Source organism: Rissa tridactyla, chromosome 3 (genome assembly GCF_028500815.1).
Source record: "Rissa tridactyla isolate bRisTri1 chromosome 3, bRisTri1.patW.cur.20221130, whole genome shotgun sequence".
Taxonomy (NCBI): Eukaryota; Metazoa; Chordata; class Aves; order Charadriiformes; family Laridae; genus Rissa; species Rissa tridactyla.
This window is the reverse complement of record NC_071468.1, coordinates 25,259,745-25,280,895: the sequence shown is the minus strand read 5'-3', so window position 1 is coordinate 25,280,895 and position 21,151 is coordinate 25,259,745.

Genomic DNA, 21,151 nt, shown 5'->3' with positions numbered 1-21,151 from the left:
AAATAAGAATGGAGCTTACTGTACATAATATTTTACACCAGTTACGCAGTGTTGAAATTGTGTTTTTTGTTCTAAAGGCTAAAATTAAAGATACCTCAGCCATAAGCTTCTTACCCTACAAGTCCTAGATGAGTCTACCAGATGTCATACCTGATCCTTATATGATCGTTATATTCTGCAACAGAACTTCTTAGTACATTTTCCTAAGATCTGGATATATTGTAATGTCCTATATCACGCTTTAAAGATATGTACTTCCTGTATCTGAAAAGTGACTGTATTACAGAGATGATGTACAAGGTCCGATTCTGTCCTGAGAATCCATTGTCTTTCTGTATGTTGGAAGGAGCTTCCGTTGACTTCAATGAGAGTTTCATTCATGCCCCGTAGGCAGAGTTTGGAGCCTCTGCTACAGCTTCCTTGGTTTAGAGGGCAAGTTCCACGGGGAGTTGGGCCAGCTGTTTATCAGAGAATGGATATACATGAAGTGTGTTACAATAAACTTGTCAAACAATGTTCATTGGTATTTGACTTCTGTAATGTGGAAATAAAAAACTGAGGCATCATTGCAGTATCATACACCTTGGCTTTGCCTTTTGCGCATCAAGTACCAGCAGACAAAACTGGTTGCCTCCTATACTGTTATAAAGTGTTACCACAGAGACTAGAATATAATGACAGAATTAATGTGTCTCCCTTAGGGAATTTGTATGGTTGCTTTTAACCGTATCACTGGTGACGCAGGCGTCATGCTTTTGTTGCTTGATGTTATTTACTTAGCATGTCAAATGCTAAAATGGTACCACTACTATTGTCAGAAGATAATCTATTTTTATTTCTTTATATGTGCACTCATAGCTGCTTTCTACTGCTTGTATGTGTGTGTGCATATGTGCTCCTGCACAGTACTCTAGAAATCACAGTACTCAAATTCGTTTGTCTGTGCCCAGGAGAAGAGTGTTTAAACGGCTAGACAGAAGCAGTATGTTGCATGAGTTTTCTGAAAGTATACTTTGTTCAGGAGAGCGTTTAAAATGCATTAAAAGCAATTTGTTTTCTATCCTCGAGTTTGTTTTGATACTTTAATAAAAAAGAATTAATATATATTTATTCATGTGTCGCTTAATTCATTCGAAGTTTTAAGGTCCAGGAGCAACTTCATTTTCCTAAAACAACACTGAGATTAAAGAGCAAACACTTTTTATAGGTTTGCAACAATAAGCATCTTACAAAGTGAAATTGGTACCATTCACTGCTTGTCAAGGCATAAACAAAGTTTTATTATTTCAAGGTTGATCACGAATTCCAGGCTAATTTCTTATTGTGGACTGGAAATTAGAACTCCTGAACCTCTCCTAACCCTGCAACCGACCAGCTGATAGTTATTTCAGCTTTCTGATTACCTAATGGGTTTAATGCTTTTGCTGTTGTGAAGCTTTAATATTTATAGATTGCTTTCTATGGTTACATAGAAGATGCTAAAGAGGTATAGCATGATTAGGGCTTTGGTTTGTTTCTCCGTGTGTTGGTGTGTGTGCATGTGTGTGGGCGTGGGTGTGCGCCTGGAGAAGCATGAGGAAAGATGAACAAAATGTTCTATCCCGCTTTTCCAAAACTAAGTATCTACACCCAGACAGAAGTCCCTGTGTTTTGACAGCCGGGGATGTGGACAAAAACTTTTGGCTTCAGTCCTTTGCAAGCATTCATAACTTGTAATACAGAGGTCAGATAGCAGGCCAGGAGCTCCAGGGACCAGGAAATGCATTGCACTATTGCAAAATCTAGTTAAAAGTGTCAGCTGGAAGGAAGATCTAGGCTACTATGAGCCTGGCAATGTTGAATGCTTACTTTCCTTATCAGTACATCCATTTACAGATGTGCAGTCACGATATGTGAATATACTCAATATGCATATTCACTGTTTCACACATTCTCCTATAGCTGCTATCAAAATTCACTTCTGAATACCTGATTCACTTCTATTTTGGTAAATTATAAGTCGTCTGCCTGGCCTGTTTTAGAAAACCTTATTAACAAAATTAGGGCTATGAATTCCTGAACTGGTATTTTATAATATTTTCTTTAAATGGTATAAGTTAAAACCATAAAACCACTGATGGTCTCTATGACATTACAAATAGCATAATTGATATTCCTTGAACAAAATAACACATTGTATCTCCTCCTTACATCTTGTTTTAGATGCTACATCTGTGTCTGTACAGGCCCATGCAAACCTTAAAGCGTGCTGGCTTCACACTGTACATTAATAAGGAGCATCTTCTACTTTTTTCTAGCTCTTGCCTTGATGTAAATGAATAAATAGCAATATCGAAGGTAGGTAGAGCCAATGATTTATGCTAGGCTGGAAACATTTAATGAAATGGAATGGTAACAAATTTAAGTTAACAATAATTTTTCTACATGGGGCCATTAGAATTTGAAATTATTGTTTAAGGGATGGTTTTAAAATCACTGATTCTTAGTTTTGCAAGAGAGACTGGACGATTTATGGCTAATGAGAATAAAACAGTACAATTGTTTGTTAGTAGCAAAAGAGTTTTGAAAACAAAATCTACTTAATCTTAAAAAATTCCTAAGTCCAGAATGACAACTGTATCTTACATCCATTGTTCTTGGGTTTGTTTTTTTCCCTTCAGCAGAATACTGGACTAGGTACCAGTCTCATTCATGCTGGCTATTACCATGTTTCTATGTTTGCCCAGTGCCCCCAACTGGAGACCCCGAGAATCACATAATTAAAATGCCCAATAATTCTAATTTACATAAGTACTTAGTAACATACTTCATTATTTTGTAATAACACCAATATAATATTTTCATTTCTATAATTGACACCTTTCCTTTTTAAAGTGTAGTTAAGATAAAGGGTGACAATATTTTAAAAAAATCCTGTTACTCAAAGTTTATTTCCTTACTGGACACTCTGAGTCAGAACTGCTGACTTTAGTGATAAAAATAGTTATTTACTAATTTTCAGTGCTATTAGATTTTCAAAGCCATCACAGTTAAAAGAGAGTACGCTGGAGTCTATTCTTGATACAGCATCAGTTCTGGCTGCAAATCTTTACTATTGCTGACAGTGATGCATGAATCAAAAAAAAAAAAAATCTAATGATTTTCAGGCCCCAAGCTAAGTGTACTAGAGCTGACACTCAGAAAAGTTATTAGACCTGTGAAATGAATAAATAGAAAATGGAAACAAACGGCGAGTTGAAGCTGTAATCCTTTTTTTCTGCTTTTGAGGATTTAGCAACTTGAGTATCCGCAAAAATAGTTGGTGCGCCACCATGTCCACTTAGACAGCGGGTATGCCCACACAGCAAACAGTAGTGTAGTATGGCAATACGTTTCTATGAGCTAGTTTAGTACTGGGAACATCCCAGTGATGACAGCAAGAAACTCAGCACAGACTAATTGATGCCACTGAGAGGATGAGCTCTCTGTGCAGCCAGAGGACAGGCTGCTACTGGCATCTGAGGTAGCTCATTTAAAGCCAGCTCGGGTATCGTTCAGCTCCTCAGGTTAGCATATGTCACGTAGCTGCCTGCATTCACAACTAAACAGCTCCACCAGTTCAGACCAAAGGTTCACCCAGACAAGTTTACTTTCTACAGCAGTGATCAAAAGCAGCTGCACAAGGAAGAATAAGAAGAGGGCAAGTATGCTTCCCCTGGGTGCTTTCCCACACTCTGACTATTTTCAGCCCATGAGTCACACAAGCTCGACATGATTGCTTTAGGTAGTAGCCTTCCATAGATCTTTCTCTCAGGCATTTGACCAGTTTCTCATCCACAGTACCATCATCTGCAGTAACTTTTGGTGTGAAGTTCCATAGGGCTATCACCATTTAGAAGAAGAAAACAGTTCCTTTTCTTCTGACCCTGTTCCCTGTAACTCTACTTGACAGTCCCTCATTCTTGAATTGGAAGAGTGAACAGCTATCCATTCTTTTCATGCCACATGATTTTATACTTTGCTGTGTTGTTTCTTTTTCAGCATAAAGAGTCCCAACCTATCCAGTCAGTTTGGATTTTTTTTTTTGGGTAGTCATTTTACATCCTTGGTCATTCCCATTGCCCAGATTTTCTGGGAAAACTGTGGGTTTCCAGCAGTATTGAGAGTGTGGTGAAGTCATGCAGTGGGATCTTGATGTTCACTGTCCCTTTCCTAATAATTCCAGAAATTCGTGTTGCATTTTTGATGACTGACAAACATTAAGTCTGATGCAATGCAACTATTATCATGAACTCAAAATCTCCTTCCTGAGTAAACCTCAAGCCCAACACTACGTATATGATGCAGGGATCAATTTTCCCCATATGCATTACCTTGTGTTTACTTGCATTGAATTTTATCCGCCATTTTAACTTCCAAACTGTAAATATAAAGTCTTCCTGCAAATCTTCTTAAACTGCCCTTCTCCTTACTATCCTCAGAAATTTTGTACCACCATCAACTTCCTCAGTACGCTACTCACCCTCTTAACAGATCATTTCTGAAAATGTTGAACTGTGCAAGTGCCAGCACAGGTTCCTGTGGAACTCCACCTGTTCCCAGTAAGACAGTTCATCATTTACTCCTACCCTCGCTTCTACTTTTTAATCAAATCTTTATGCATACACATCATCACATCATACATATGTATTGTCTCTATTCATTAACTATTCGGTTTCTTCAAAAATCTTTGGTGAGGGACTTTACTGAAATCTCTTTAGAAGTCTCCATAAACTACATCTACTGAATCTCTCTGACCCACATGTCTGTCAAGCCTTTCAAAGAACTCCAGATGCATGTGTAAGTCTGAATTTAATTTTACAAAAGCCATGCTGAGTTTCTTAAAGTGGAATGTATTTATCTAGGTACCAACTGATTTATATAGTTCCTTATTCTTAATTCCCATTTAGGTCTGTAATGTGACAGGCAACTTTAGTTCCCTGGATCCTCCTGGAACCTTTCGTAAAGGTTGGCAACACATTTGGCACGCTCCAGTCCTCACTTACCAAGGAAGATTAAGTTAGAGTGACGAGTGACAGTGAGAGAGCTGCATATTATTTTTAGTACTTTGGCAATTTTTTCTTTCTGTTTTCTTTGAGCTTTAGGTGAAAGCTCAATTGGTTAGTGCTGATTTTTCTCTAAAACTCCACCCATAGTCACTTTTTTAGTTTCAGACAAATCCTCTGCTGGTTTCCTTCCCTTTGCACCATCCTGGAGAGGGCTCTGGCTGTGAATGACCACTATTTCTTCAGCTTCTCAGTTCTCCAAGTGTTCCCTTTGTACCCTGATCATCAGTTGGCACTAGACTCTCTATAACTAATATATCTGAAGGATAATTTAGCATTTATTTTAATTCCTTTAGCTGCTCTATTCCCTCAGCTTGCCTCTGACCAGCTCCTTCTGCCCTAAGTGCCATCTCCTGAATGTGACCTACAACAGGGTCTTCATCATCCTCAATCACATTTAGAATTTTTAGAGTCTCTGCCAGACACTTCAAGCTTTTATGTGGCATTAAGGAGTTGTAACACAGGTATACCTCTAATTTTAATTACTGCCATGCGGTTTGACTTAAACACACAAACCACCCAATGCCTCAATTTCTCCATCTGGAAGACAGAAAAAACAACTGATACCTTCCTTTCTACGCATTTTGACATCAAAGGAAAAGTGTCATGATTTTTTATCAATTAAAAGTAGCACACTATTAAAAATTATCTAACAATAGCCTTCTTTTGAGAGTTCATCTCAAGTAAAAAACTACAGCAGTATCATTCTTTCATCCCAAGAAAAAATAAAATACCTTACTTTCAAAGACTGTGTTTGTGGATCCTCATGAGTATACAATAGTCCCTCCACTGAATGGAGTACAGCTACAACAGGGATCCTTTCTCCCCTGGCTTGGATAAGCATAGTCCCCTGATGCTGGGATGGTGAGAACTTCCCCTCTTGTTTTAATCTACTATAGCCATCAAAACTGAATCACACAGGTCTTCTAGCTCCCACACTTGTAGCTAATCCCTGTGGTTTTATCATGTATTTTCAAAGGCCCAGATCTGAAATACATCTGATGGGGTGAAAACCTCGTTCATCATGACTGTAGGGAAAGCCTCAGAAATTACTTGTGTGTACCAAGAAGTTCAGAAACGAAGAGAAAATAAATTAAATTTAATGCATTGGACTGTAAACATTTCATGTTTTGAAACAAATATTCTGGTTTGTGTGTCTCTGCATGGGGGGGTCTTTTTTTAAACAGGATTTTTGAATGTCTGAGTTTGGCCATATCACATTCTCTTGCTGACAGCAAAACGATCTACAGACAGAGGAAAGGGTCACTGGAGAAACCACTTATCAGTGCTAATTCTGAAGGGTTACCAATAGTAGATTCAAAGAAAAAATTATTATTAGAATTAATATCAAGAGAAAGGAGAGATTAATTTAAAAAGTTACCCGCCTTTCAAGTAATGTCATGCCCCTCTGCATCTAGCAAAAAGCAGTGAGAAGCACTCTGTTTTACATTCATCTGTTGTTACTGTGCACTGGCCCCTCCATTCCATACTTCTAGAAGTCGTTACTCAATTGAACAGAATGTTCCAAAACTGGTTTATAGCACACAGCATAACTCTTCCCTTAAAGAGAAGAGAAACTATTCTACAGGAAGCTAAAGCAAATATTAAATTGCACAAATATGTATTCAAAAGCAGGAAATGCCATTGTTGAGAGTGCAAGCAGAAGTTCAGCTCTGCTATCTTACACATGAATGATGAAATATCTTCTAATTGTGTGACTATTTCCAAATAAGATAATATATCACATTTGCCCTTCTTTGCATGTGCACAGTATAACACAACCAGAGCCTTTTAAGAAAGTGTCTACACACAATGCACAAACAGACTTAGGATTCTTACTCCCATGCACATCAGTTCACAGACAGTTTCACTTAGGAGCTATTTACTAAAGAAAACTGCAGTTACAAACTCAAACAAACAGGTATCCACACACCTAGGGTTCCAAAAGGTTTGCAAGGGACTACAATAAGTCTAGAAGTCTGTGCAGAACAAAGGTATCACATAATTAACAATTATATTATAAATCGTAAAGGTCAAAATTACAAAAGGTGTTGTGGATGCCTTTGGGAAAAACGAATGCTTTGACTGGTAATAATTTCCAATCAGTGTGAGAGCTAATGTCTTTTTTTGCAAGACATGTCCAAGTCCTCTTCACCACAGGCAAGAATTCCATAAAATCATTTGAGAGGGGATATAATAATCTTCCTTAGCCCAGAACAGGTCACTGCAGCAGAAATCACAGATGAGAAAAAGGTAACAGTAAACTAAACAAAGAACTGTATCTTCTTGTAGTCACTCCTGGACACAGTGACTACAGCAGCAAAGGCAGCTAGCACAAGTTAAGATGATGACTACTTCTACCATCATCTCTAAAACAAGACAGAAAATTACTAATGAGCAGTGTAAGCTCTTAATTTCAAGTACCTCCGTACAGGAGAACTTCATGTGCAGCCAATCAGCTTGTCACCCTTCCACCCTGAGGTTGGAACAGCAGATTTCTTTTACTGTGTCACTGAATCTCAGGATCTACGAGCTGCAGGGACCCATCCCCAGGGTGCATCTGCGACTCAAAGGTGTTCTTTTCAGACAGATGAGTATCAAGCCTCACAAAACCCACTTGGAAGAAGAACTGACTCAAGGGGCAAGTGTTTTCTGAGACAGAGGGACACAGGAAAGAGAAGGTACAATCCTACATTTGCCTAAGGCATCAGTATACCCTAGGCCATGTCTGAGCAGCAGAAGAACCTATGCAATGAAAAGAGCATATAAGAGATTGTCATGATTGTAAAGGAAATGGTAAGGGGCTAGGCAGTGGGATAGATTTTAACCAACCTCTTGTTTGGATTCTCATCTTTCTCTACCCTAGAAACTCCAGCCTAACAACTATGGCACATATGACACGTATTTAAATTCCAGAGTAATGACAGTACTTTCCATGGACAGCAGTAAGTGCATCAGAGAAGAAGGACATAAAACCATAAGGCCATTTTCTATGTCTTCCCAAAAATATAGTGCCATCATTTAAAGGTATTTGAAATATTTCTCTTTTTTTTCTCCAGGCATTTTAAGATGCATTTAATTGTCTCATGATCCATTTTGCTGGCAGAGTGCCCTACCAGAATTCATGATTGTTGGAACAGTTGTTTAGTGACAATTTCCTAAAGCACAGAGAAGCTTGTTCTGGACACTATGAGCTCAGAAACAGCAATGCAATTATTATATTCTGGAAACTGGATTCCGTCTAAAAGCTGATCTATCACAAGCAAAAAGAGGAAAAATTAGATTCTTTCATAACTGACCCCTTCACTCAATGTTCACAGACACTGCATACAATACAGGATCCTGTTCTTTTTGCCAAGCCTCTAGTCTGCTGCTCACAAACATATTATCAGTGTCCTAGATGCTGAGAGGCTATCCAGTTATGTCTGGCATTTCAGACTGCTCCTTAAGTAGGAAAGCATTAGTGTACTACTCCTGTGCATGCGAATGAAAGGATATGAACGTCACAAGGACTAGACAAGACCTCCTATCCTCCTATCAAAAAAAACCCTGCTAATGTTGATAAAGAAACCTGTGGTTTTAAAGAGAGATTTCAAGCCCACAGCCCAGCCTCTGCCACGTAACATCCGCATAGTTATCACGTAAAATCCACTTGAGTGTGAATTCCTTAAGTGAGCCTTCTGAATACACCCATGATCCCAAATATGTGCACTCCAAGTGAATGCCACATTAGATCCTGATGGTTGGACAGGCAGGCAAATTCCCACTCAGAGCATATTGCTGGAGCTATGGGTCTGCGCAACCACACAGAAGGAAGAAGCAGATGATGAATCCTGATGTTTGTGCATGCCAGAATTGTAGTGACAATAATGGTCCTTAAATCCTTTTGGGGATTTAAGTACCATTAAGGTGCTTTAGTTCTTGAACTAAAATTCAAGCACTAAAAAGTATTTCTAAGTATGGACAAGCATATGCATTAGTAAGGGAACAGAAGGTAATGCCTGGTTTCCTTTAAAATGAATTCTGTCTAAAACACTCAGTTAACGTTTTTAGGTCACCCTAGTAACACCATCAACATTACCATAGTATATGGAATGTCTTTCTTATATGGAAAGACAGATCACTCCAACCTCATGAAAAGGTAATTCTACTTCTCTGACTCATGGTAATAAATCCACACTTGTGGAATCAAATGGACAGTCACCAACTGTCTTGAGCTTCCAATGATGTCAGGTTAGTTGACTATTCAATATGTGTAAATTGAAAAAATATAGTAAGTGTCATACTTAAATTTATAATCCCCCAGAGTTCAGCATGTTCCGAGCAATTAGCACAAAATTACTGCCAGAGATGTGATATAGTAGAATAAATAACACTTTAAAAAGATACAGATGTTAAATGTGTATGTGCCTTCGAGACTTGTGTTAAACATTTAAAAATAACCTCAGTGATTATTGGTGCATTTAGATTTTATAAGATCTAGGATTGGCAGAGGACCCTGTGTTTCTTGCTCTGTTACTGTACCACACGTGTGATCTGTAATAAATTTCAGAGGGAGGTCTTTTTTTGTCCCTTCCAGAGTTTTACTAAGTAAGAGTGCAGCAAGCTAAATTCAGAAGCAGGGTCGGAAGGAGGATCCGGGGAACTACAGGCCTGTCAGCCTGACCTCAGTACCAGGAAAGATCATGGAGAGGATCATCTTGAGTGAGCTCTCACGGCAAGTGCAGGGCAGCCAAGGGATGAGGGCCAGCCAGCATGGGTTTAGGAAAGGGAGGTCCTGCTCAACCAACCTGATCTCTTTCTATGACCATGTGACCCGCCTTCTGGATGCGGAGAAGGCTGTGGACATTGTCTGTCTGGACTTTGGTAAGGCCTTTGACACCGTCCCCCACAGCATTCTCCTGGAGAAGCTGGCGAATCATGGCATAGACAAGTGTACTCTTCACTGGGTTAAAAACTGGCTGGATGGCCGTGCCCAGAGAGTTGTGATTAATGGGGTGAAATCCTCTTGGCAGCCGGTCACCAGTGGTGTCCCTCAGGGCTCAGTCTTGGGTCCAGTTTTGTTTAATATCTTTATCAATGATCTGGATGAGGGGATTGAGTGCACCCTCAGTAAGTTTGCAGATGACACCAAACTAGGTGGGAGTGTTGATCTGCTTGAGGGTAGGAAGGCTCTACAGAGGGACCTGGACAGGCTGGATCAATGGGCCAAGGCCAACTGTATGAGGTTTAATAAGGCCAAGTGCGGGGTCCTGCATTTCAGTCACAACAACCCCAAGCAGCGCTACAGGCTTGGGGAAGAGTGGCTGGAAAGCTGCCCAGTAGAAAAGGACCTGGGGGTGCTGGTGGATGGCCAGCTTAACATGAGCCAGCAGTGTGCCCAGGTGTCCAAGAGGGCCAACAGCATTCTGGCTTGTATCAGGAATAGCATGGCCAGCACGAGCAGGGAAGTGACCGTGTCTCTGTACTCAGCACTGGTGAGGCCTCACCTCGAGTACTGTGTTCAATTCTGGGCCCCTCTGTACAAGAGGGACATTGAAGTTCTGGAGCGTGTCCAGAGGAGAGCTACCAGGCTGGTGAGGGGTCTGGAGACCAGGTCATATGAGGAGAGGCTGAGGGAGCTGGGCATGTTTAGCTTGGAGAAGAGGAGGCTGAGGGGAGACCTCATTGCCCTCTACAACTACCTGAAAGGAGGTTGGAGAGAGGTGGGTGTTGGCCTCTTCCCCCAGGTGAATAATGACAGCACCAGAGGGAATGGTCTGAAGCTGCGGCAGGGGAGGTTTAGATTAGATATTAGGAAGAATTACTTTACTGAAAGAGTGGTCAGGCACTGGAACAGTCTGCCCAGGGAGGTGGTTGAGTCACCATCCCTGGAGGTATTTAAGAAACATCCAGATTTGCCACTTCAGGGCATGCTCTAGTGGCAGAGATTGTAGGTTGTTTGGTTGGACTCAGTGATCTTGAGGGTCCTTTCCAGCCATGAGGATTCTGTGATTCTGTGATCTCCAAAAACTCTATGGGTCAAATTTAACAGTGACCAAGTAGTGGTACAAACCATAATCCTGGTGTCTAAGAGGAGCAAATCATTGACTTCAGTTGCTTATTCTTCAGAGTCTGTAAGATGAGAATCAACTTACAGGTAATATAAACTGTTCACAGATAGGTGCTGGGCAGAGCGACCTGCACAAATTTAACATGTACTGGCTTGTAAAATGAATATAGTGTTATCTGCCTTATGGCAGAAAGCAACATTGATGGCAGTAGCAGCCTCAGTAACAAGCATTGAGACAGTGGGTTATAAATTTTCCCTCCAAGCTCTCAATTATATGTATCTCCCCTCCTCAGCAGGTAAGCTACAAGTTTTAAACTGAAAAACAAATACTCTCTTATCCCAAGAGTGTCACAGAAACTGTTCCGGCAGAGAAAGCTGAAGGCCAATAGGGAAATAAAGCATTTCTCTTGCATTCTGTCTTTCTGGATGAACAGAACTTGGAAGTGTTACAATAAAGGGTATGAGAAGTTAGAAAGCTACACTTTTGCCTCTCTGGCTCATTTTCAGTCCTTGCCTCCCTTCCCACTCTTGGCCCCCACCTCCCTACTCAAAACACAAATTACCAGCACATCTATCAACAGATTCTCTTTCCTGCAGCTCACAAGACTCACAGCTCAACCCCTAACGCTGCCAGTTCCTTCAAATGCAGCCACACTTCCCGTGCTGCCGCACTCAGCACGTGCTCCATAGCTTCAGCAGAGAGGCTGAATGCATCATTAATAGCAATTATTCCAATAGCACCTAATGCCCAGCCTGTGGTGACATGAATAACTAACAGAGGAGTTTAAGATTAAACAGTTCTCCCCAAATATATAGGTTATCTTCCCACACTTCTTCCTTTTCAGCATCTCCATTACACTTGTTTTGCATGCTTGCTGAGTGCTGAATTAGCTCAAGTTACTGCATTTTATCACATACTCCTCTTTTAGGAATAATTTACATACAATGAGAAACTTACACCATGATTTAAGTCATTGTTAAACTTCCCTCAGTACACGTCGTAATAAACACTGCTTAGAAACCACACATGAATTTGTGGCTTGCTTATGCCAAACAGTAGAAAAATACAAAGTAATGAACCATTCTTTGAAGTGCTAAAATCCTGCCTAGAAGACAAGCAGAGTGCAAAGAGTTGTTTCAATTCAGGTTTTATGAGTGGGGACCAGTCATAAAGGGAGGTTAGACCACAAAGTTTTCTTATTTTAAATGGATGGGAAGCCCAGCCCATGAAATTGCTGGGAGATCTACAGTACTCCACACATTCTCAGTAAGTGGACCATTTCATTACTATGAGTGGAAACTGCTTTGTTTTTAAATACAAAAAATAAAATCCCTTATTATAAAAAAAAAAAAAGAAAAGAGAAGTCATGAGCGAAAGAGTCTGTTTCAAACTCTTGGCACTAAAAAAACCCACCAGCTATTGCTATTGTTTTACAATAGCAGTTTTAACTTTCAGAAAACTCTGATCACTATGTAACTGTTCCCACTACACACGGGCAAACAAACCCCTGTAATGTAAGGCTTCGCAAGGAGCAAGCAACACAGTGAACTCAAGGTCAGCTTCTTAAGCCTTGGAACAGATAGAAAGCTTCCTATTACTTCATTTTTCATCAGTCTGCTAAGAAACAAACCAAGGCAAAGTTATGCCCTTCAGCCTTTCAAATAAATTCTGACCAATCTGGAGAGTCCGTGGTTTAGTACATCTCCCAGTGGTAGGTGTAATTTTCTTGCTAATATATATCTCAGAAACTTTCTCCTGCCTGTAAGTTTTTAGATGATTACACAGATAGCTAGAGCGCCAAAATCATAGATTGGAAGTGAACAGTCAGTTCAGAAAATCCGGATTCATTTTCCATAAAAAGCTCAGAGGTTGACAGTTCTTCATAAAGAGAGGTAAGAGGATTTTCTTTGGCTCTACTGTCATGAATGTCCATTTACATTAATAGAGCAAAACACAGAACATTATTTTATCAGAGTTAAAAACAGGGTAAATGATTGCAAACATCCCTTGGAAGGATGTGCCAGCAATACCTACTGGGTGAAATGATATAAAAACCTGAAGTTTGGCTCTGGAGTTTAGATCCTACAGTCCTGAGTTGGCAAAGATAAGAAATTGTGCCAAAAAGCTATGAGACTATTTAAGGCAGAGGAAAATATATTCATCTGCTTTTTAAATGGGAATAGAGATAAACAGCAACATAATCCGCAGATAAAATATAAGAGGAAAGAAAAATTATTTCAGGGCCCCCTCAAAAATTAACATTCCCAGAAGATGATTCTGAGAGAGGATTTCCCTGAAATACCCTCCCTTCTGATAAACCATAGATCAGCACACACAGCCTGTGGAAGAAGAGAGTTTCTTGCATCTCTCTTGACTTCTAAGGAAATAGTCACCATCCACAGGAAGGAAGTTAATGAAAGCAATATTAGGGACTGTGGACAATTAGAGAGGAAAAACATAATCTGCAGTCGGTTCTTTTCAGAGGCAACATGAATAATGAAGGTTTCTGCCCCAGGTAACACAGATTTCAGCATGAATTGAACTGATGGCCAATTCCAACAGATACAAAAGGCAGAATTCTATTATTGCAATCTAGTCTTTTACTAGTTCTCTAATGAGCAGCTTGGTTCTTGTACATAATTTGATCACTCATACCCAGAAATGGCTAGCTCATATGGTGACCTTTTAATTCACACACATGCATAGCACTTCCACTGCTTCAACATGAACTGTGAGCATGCTATGAGTAGCACAACACTGAATCACAAAGCCGTGGAGTATTTCATTTCTAGTACAGATAGTGAGAAATAAGATAGAGTTCAAACGCAGGGTTTCTATTCATCGTTTCCTTCTATGAAATGCGGTATTTCCAGTACGTGTTTCTCAATCACACCATCCCCAGATCAGCTCCTGCGAACAGCTCAAAGGCAGGCACCAGATACTTGCTGGCTGGGTAGTAGGCAACACCAAGCAGAAGTGAAACAAGCTTTCAAATGCACTTTGCTCAAAGCAGCTCCATTCCTTCTCCCCCACTGACTGGAGATAAGACAGTGCCTTAACACTTAACATCCAAGTGTATCCTTTCCGTTTCCTCTCCCATCCCCCAAACAACAAGCACAATTCTTTGAAACATTACGTGTTTTGCTTCTTAGACTAACTCAGCACTGTGTCAGCAAATGACAAGTACACATACCGGTGCCAAAGAGATGCAGTTATTATGCATGGCTTCTGCAAGACCTTCACATATTTCTTGCATTAAACTATGAGTGCATCTTGCATCATCTTGATGTGATTCTCGTATTTTAGTTAATTTGAAACAGCATTGCATGTAGTAAGCTGTACAGAGTTTGGCTCTTTAATGGTAAGTCAACATTAAGCAGACACTCAGACTCGTCACTCCAAGGCTGCTGGAATTTCCATGGGAATGATGATTATTCTCTTAGAACAGCACTGGTTTTGGCTGCTTTCGGCAGGCTGGGTGGCATCATCAGGAGCAGATCATTAAACCTCAACACGTTCCCAAAAGTCATAAACGGAACCGGGTAGGCTGGACAGTGGTTTATACATTTTCTATTTTTATCTGATGATAGCAAAAAAACAAACAAAAAAACCAACAACAACAACAAAAAAAAACCAAACAAAAAAAACTTCGTTACTTTGGCCCAAATCCTGCACCTCGGGGAGGTGCCGAGCCCCCTCCGCTGAGGGTTCCGGGCGGGCCGGGCCTGCGGAGCCGGGGCCTCCTCGGAGCTCTCGTCCCCTGTCGCACCGGGAAGGGGCTCCTGGGCGAGCATCGGGTTCTTCATCGTAATCCCGAAACTCTCGATTTTAATTGAAAGGCTTTCACTTTCCGCCGGGCCCGGGTCAGGGAGTCGCCGCTAGGGGACACTGCGGCCCCGGTTACCGCGGCCCGGCGGCTCCTCCCAGGGCTGCCGAGAGGCCCGGCCCGGCCCGGCCCCACCGCCCCGGCGGGGCTGGAAGGGCCCTCTCCCCCGCCTCCGAGGCACGCTCAGCGGGGCTCACCCCACCTCTGCGGCGGGTCCCTTCCCCGCCCGCCGGCCGCTGAGGGGAAGGGGCGGCCCCCACGGCGGGGCGGCCGTTGGGAGCGCGGGCGGCCCTGAGGGGGGAGCGCGTTCGCGGCGCGATGGCGGCTGCCCCTCCGCCGCGGGGTAGGCCGGCCCGGTGACCCGGGGCGGCTTTCGGCTGCGCCTTTCCGAGGCCCGTGTCCAAATCCCGGCTCGGAGGTGGCTGGTGCGGGCGGGTCGGTGTGGGGCCGGCCGCAGGGAGCGTGTCACTTCCAGGCACCTTCAGCCCGCGCGGCCTGATGGTACGTGCAGGGACTTCCCCGCCTGTCGGCAAGCCCAGATCCTGTAAATGAAAATTCAGGCCCTGCTGGTTATCTGGATGGAGAGTCCCTGAAGGCAATTTATAGACCGTATTTCGTGACTAACAAAATATGGTCACTGGGATTTTCTGATGGCTTTCAGGTATAGCTGCCTTTATGAGAGCAGAACGCGAAGATGACAGCAGCGATGGACAGAGGAAACGTCAATGTCCATTGGGCCTGTTCCACCGCACAGACAAGACACCATAGCCATTTGTGCCATACCGAGCATTCCAAATCAGAGCCGCACAGCTATTGCTGTATGCAAACACTGCACGAAAGCGGTGGACCACAGAGTTACAGACAACTGTCTAAGAACCCTGAGCCAACACAGTTGACGCCTATCCTCGGAACACACGCAGAGGCGCTAACAAATCGCCAAAACGGGCTGGCCATTTTAGCAAGCACTGACTTTTACAGCACAAGAGGATTGCGGCACATCAGTCTTGCTGAAGTCATGTAATGGTGAAAACGCTGCAGAGTCGTGCGGTTTGCCCTATGAAGGACAAGTCTTAAAGGAATAAATACTAGCCAATTGGTTTAATTTTTTATGTTATTATCACTCAAAAAAATCAGAAAGAACTGAAATATAGGGTATGTAGAGGAAAAGCACACGATTCAGTGAGATTGCTTTGTGTTCTGAGTGGCATTTTGGGGATTTAAACCTCACCTGAGAAAATTGTTAATGTTTTGCAGCTCCCAGGGGAGTCCTGTGGAGCACATTCCTGCACATCATAGACTAACATCTTGCCTGGGAGTCCTGCCTCATTTCTTGGGAACCATTGTTCTGTACATCAGATGCTGTGTAAGCTATTTTTCCACTACATTTTTCAACTCCTTTTGTAATAAAAACAGTATGATGAAACTACAAGAAGCATTCACTTCCAAATGACATTATTCCATTTTATTTGTGATGACAAACATTTCTACAGAGTGAATTGATGTATGGATGGACTGCCTATCCTGCCTGATTCATGGGATTCAAATGCACTGGGCATATCGTGCTTGCATTGCTGCGAAGGCTAGTTTAGGATTTTGAAATGCTAAAACCAACTACGACAAGTAATCTCTTACTGGGTATCAACCAGTACTGCTTTAGCAAGTATCAGGGTAGAGGTGAAAATGATTTAGCACTGAAGTCCTCTTGAAGGCATGAATTTCTTAAAAAATAAAGACAAGTGTGACACTAAAGGTTAACAAAATACCTGAGAAGACACTACCAGAAAGAATACCTTCACATACAAAATCAAAAACTCATCATTCTCATCACAGAAAAACTTCAAACTCGGTCATGAATTCTTCCAGTGTTTTCTCTACGTTATTTGGTCCCAAAGGAAAGTGGAGAAGGAGAGGAATCTTTTCATATTATTACATCTGAATCAATAAAGTTACAGAGAAATGATGGCCATTAAGACTATGGTTCTGAGTAACCAGCTTGTCTTTTTCATCTGCTTGAAAGTGGTTAATTCAGGAAATGAGTGATAGCATCACAACCACCTATTAATGTCCAAGAGTTCAGCTACTGCTAAAGCATGTTAACAAGCCAGCTGAGATATGTATGCAGCTATCAAATGACAGATAATCTATCCTGTTTATGTATACAAATGTTGGATGCCAAATGAGGATGAAGCAGTTCATGTCACAAGTGTTTGGTAGCAAGCACAACCTACCAATTGAAGGCATTCCCCTGCCTTTACTTCTGTCGTGGCAAGCTCCCTTCTTTCAGCTGTGCCATTCCTGCTGTTTGTCAAGCCATTATGTGAACAGGATCAGGCAACTAACACTCAAAAAAAGGTTCTTTTTCGTGCAAGATTACTTTTCAACCAGCTACAGTTCACTGACTGGGTTTATTATGCAGCCCATAAGTATTGTGCTGGTACCACAAAGAGGGCAGCAATACGGGAGAAGGGTGGGGGTGAGCAGGTAAGACCTGCTTTAGCTGATGTTGCCACCCAGAGAACTGTTTGTGCACCTAATGTCAAAGGACTGCTATTGGTGCTTTTACACATCCCTACACACTGAAAATACACTCAAACAGCATCCAAAGTTCATTTTTCCCTCTGGATGTCTGAATTCTCTACCCTTTCCCTTGCTCTTCCCCCACGCTCAGCAGGGACTGAACACCTTGGTTCTGAAACCCTGACAGAAAGGCAGTCCCTGATGACAAATCCCAATGACTTGGAGGTGGGGAGGAACAGGTTTCACACCATCACTTCTCACAAGTTTAAAACCAAAACTTCTCACTCTCTGACTCCATCGGTAATAAAACACAAATAAGCATACTGCAATGTCTTACCTTAAAGCATCAGTGGCCTTTCAAAGGAACCAAGGCATCTGAGTGAGAACTGAAGTAGGTTAAGCAGGGGTATGTCCCCTTCTCTCGGTTCTGGTAATCAATAGCAGAGGAGCAGAGTGATATCCATGCACCAAAAACTGTGGCTGCTAAATTTACCAGAGCCAATTTGCCAGTGCTCTTACTCAGCTGGAATGTACCCACATGAACACTCCTACTGAAATCAGCTTGTAAATTAGAGAAATGTCCTCCACACCCATTTTAAAATTCCTTTGTGTTGCCAAGATGGCATTAAGGGGTGGGGGAGGGAGGTATAAGGAAGGAAACAGGTGTGATGTTTTATTGTATTAGTTAAGTTGTTGGGACTGCAATTTTGAAATCAGTAAGACAAATCATCCAAGTGTTTGGCAACACATGCATAAGTTTACAATTTCCCATAAGACTTTGAGAAAATCTAGACTGTAACATGCAATTTCAGAACCTGAATATGGATTCATGCATGCAGAGCTCTTGTGCTCTCACTGGGAGTATCAGCACACGATTAAATGAAAATATTTAAATTTACTAACTACAGTGCTGAAACAGTAACGCAAGTCTTGGTTTGCAATCCAAGAAGATCCACTTTCATGCCAAATATACATGAATTAAACTCACATCATACAGTTCCCTGAGAGGACTGAAGATTAAAAAGAAATCCGCTCCCTTAAACTCTGGAGAGTAACCTCAGAGAACTAATGCTTGATTACTAATTGAATGACATCAGAAAGCAGCCATCAGCAGTATTCTGCCAATTTCCTAGACACTGGAGAATTTTGGTAAGAGTTGCATTAAATGATCTGTCATCAACCGAATATTAATCTCTCAGTATTTTATTACTCAGTCTTAAACAGGGCCTTCTGGAGGGCATGAATTATTTGGCAATGGAAGGCAGTAATTACAAAGTGAGGTATAGTGTAGCAAACATGACAAATGAGTTAAAACAGTGTCTGGGGACCATTTAATATTGTGCTGGCAAACAGAATGTGTTATAAAACCATTTTAGAGAGAACAGATATAATGCAGGAGTCTAGCAAAAAGGAACCCTGAAGCAGAAAATTCCTTTTTTTCATTTCTCATGTTAAGGCATAACCTTTCAGGTTACACTCCCTTAGTGGAGCAGTAGATTCTGCCTATGCAGACCACCATGTGGATGCGCCAAGTTTCTTGAATGTGCTACAGGACTGGACACATTTTTTAAACGTGTAGTAATTGCTGTACACGAGATGCCATGTTCTATGGTCTGCCTTTTGGGTGCCATGTGGCTGATGACAGCCTCGCTGAACTCAGTGGTGAAGGGCCTCCAAGTAGCAGCCGAGTTAAACTGAGGAAATATGCACTATACATGTGCGTAACACTGACATAGTTCTGGTGTAGTTAAGAAAATATTTCAGTAAAGTGAAAACAAAATCACACTGAATTATTACAGTTCAAACATCCCAACCTGAGCCAAGTATGAACAGATACTATTGTGATGGGCATGTGATAATCATAGAATCATAGAATGGTTTGGGTTGGAAGGGACGTTAAAGGTCATCCCATTCCAACCCCCCTGCCATGGGCAGGGACACCTCCCACTAGACCAGGCTGCTCAAAGCCTCATCCAGCCTGGCCTTGAACGCTTGTGTGTGTTCAGCCTGGTCTTGAACACGCAATAATACAGATGTATTGTGAAGGGACAGTAAAAAAAGCTAAAATCAAAGCGTACAAGGGATCAGCTGTCATAGGGCAGGGCATATGGCTGATAAAAAGATAAGTGGCTTTGGAAGGCACCACTGAATTATTAGGAAGGCTCAACCCATGAGACACGGAACCGACCATTTCAGGCCACATGATACAGCCTGATATTCCCACAGCTGTCATTATTGCATGACAAAGCATGAGTAACAGCAGAGGAGTTCTGTTCAAGTGTATCAGTGCATGGAAAGACCAGGAAAGTACTGGAACATTTCCCTGAATTGGCTACTTATTGCAACAAATCCTTTGCCTTGAAGAACTTATATTCTTAGTAGGTAAAATGGGTAGATGGCGCTGGAAAGAGATACATTTTACCTGATGAAGGATCAATAGCAATGTACTTTTGTACTTTGCAAAGCATGATGGCCCTGAAAGAAGAGCATTTTGAAAATGTATAGCATAATGCAAAAAGAAAAAAAAAAAAAAGAAGGAAGTCATTAATATTATTGTAATGTTATTATTAGGGAAATTGGAATGTTTGTAAGCAAAGAAGTAAAGACTGCATGTTGACTTGGGATAGATTACTGCTTTCTCACTCATTTTTAATATACATTCAGTAACTGAATTACTGCTCTTGAAACACTACTATTTAGGTATAAAAAAAATATTCAGACTGTGCAATGTGATTTTTATTAAGAAATAATGCAACAGTTTAATATCCCTATGTTATCATTTGTAATAGTATATTCTTCAAGTTTGTGAGAGTAAACCAAGAAAACAACAGCTAACAGTCTCTCCATATGCATCTGATGTCACATACTGCTACAAAAGTGAAATTGAAAACACATCATCCATTTTTTCTTTTGAATGTATGTAGCTGGCATTTAAAAAGTAAAAAAATTTCATTGTTCCTCAACCGTTATAAAAGCTATAACTTGAATTCAAAGTAATTATCTACAATTGTACATTGTTTCCTGAATTTGTAGTTGGAGATATAAAGAAAATAAATGGAAACAAATGATGATGGAAAACCAATTGGTGAAAACTGTAGGAATTGGTTTTCATATGAATTAAATAGAATTTTTTTTAATTAAATAGAATTTTTTGGATTTTGTAAAATATCAAATTGACATAAAAAGCTTATCATCTAATAATTTATGGGGAAAAAGTTTGATCACATAGTTTCTTAACATGATGGTAAAAATACAGAGGTATTTACATGTGAGCATCATTTAAAATTGCTCATAAAAAGCCTGAGTAGTCATGTAACTTTATATTACAGCTCTCAATCACCCATATCCCTGTTTATACTCTTCTGCTTGAATTGTATCCTGTCCCTGCTGCAAGCTGCTCTGCGTGGGCTGATCTCACTGAGTGTTCAACTGAGTTATCTGAAACTCCAGACAGGAGAAGCGTGGGACTACCAGCAGGCAAAGGTTCAAACCAAGGCAAGCTCCCTCAGCATTTTATTCACCTGGGAAAAGGGACTTCTGTACTTACATACACAATACATAAGTTGCTGTCATTAATTTCTTCCCCTGTATGATCAAAAAGTCTCTTTCAAATGTGATGACTCTTGGCCATTAATCAAGTCCTTAAACACAGCTGATGGACCACCTACCCC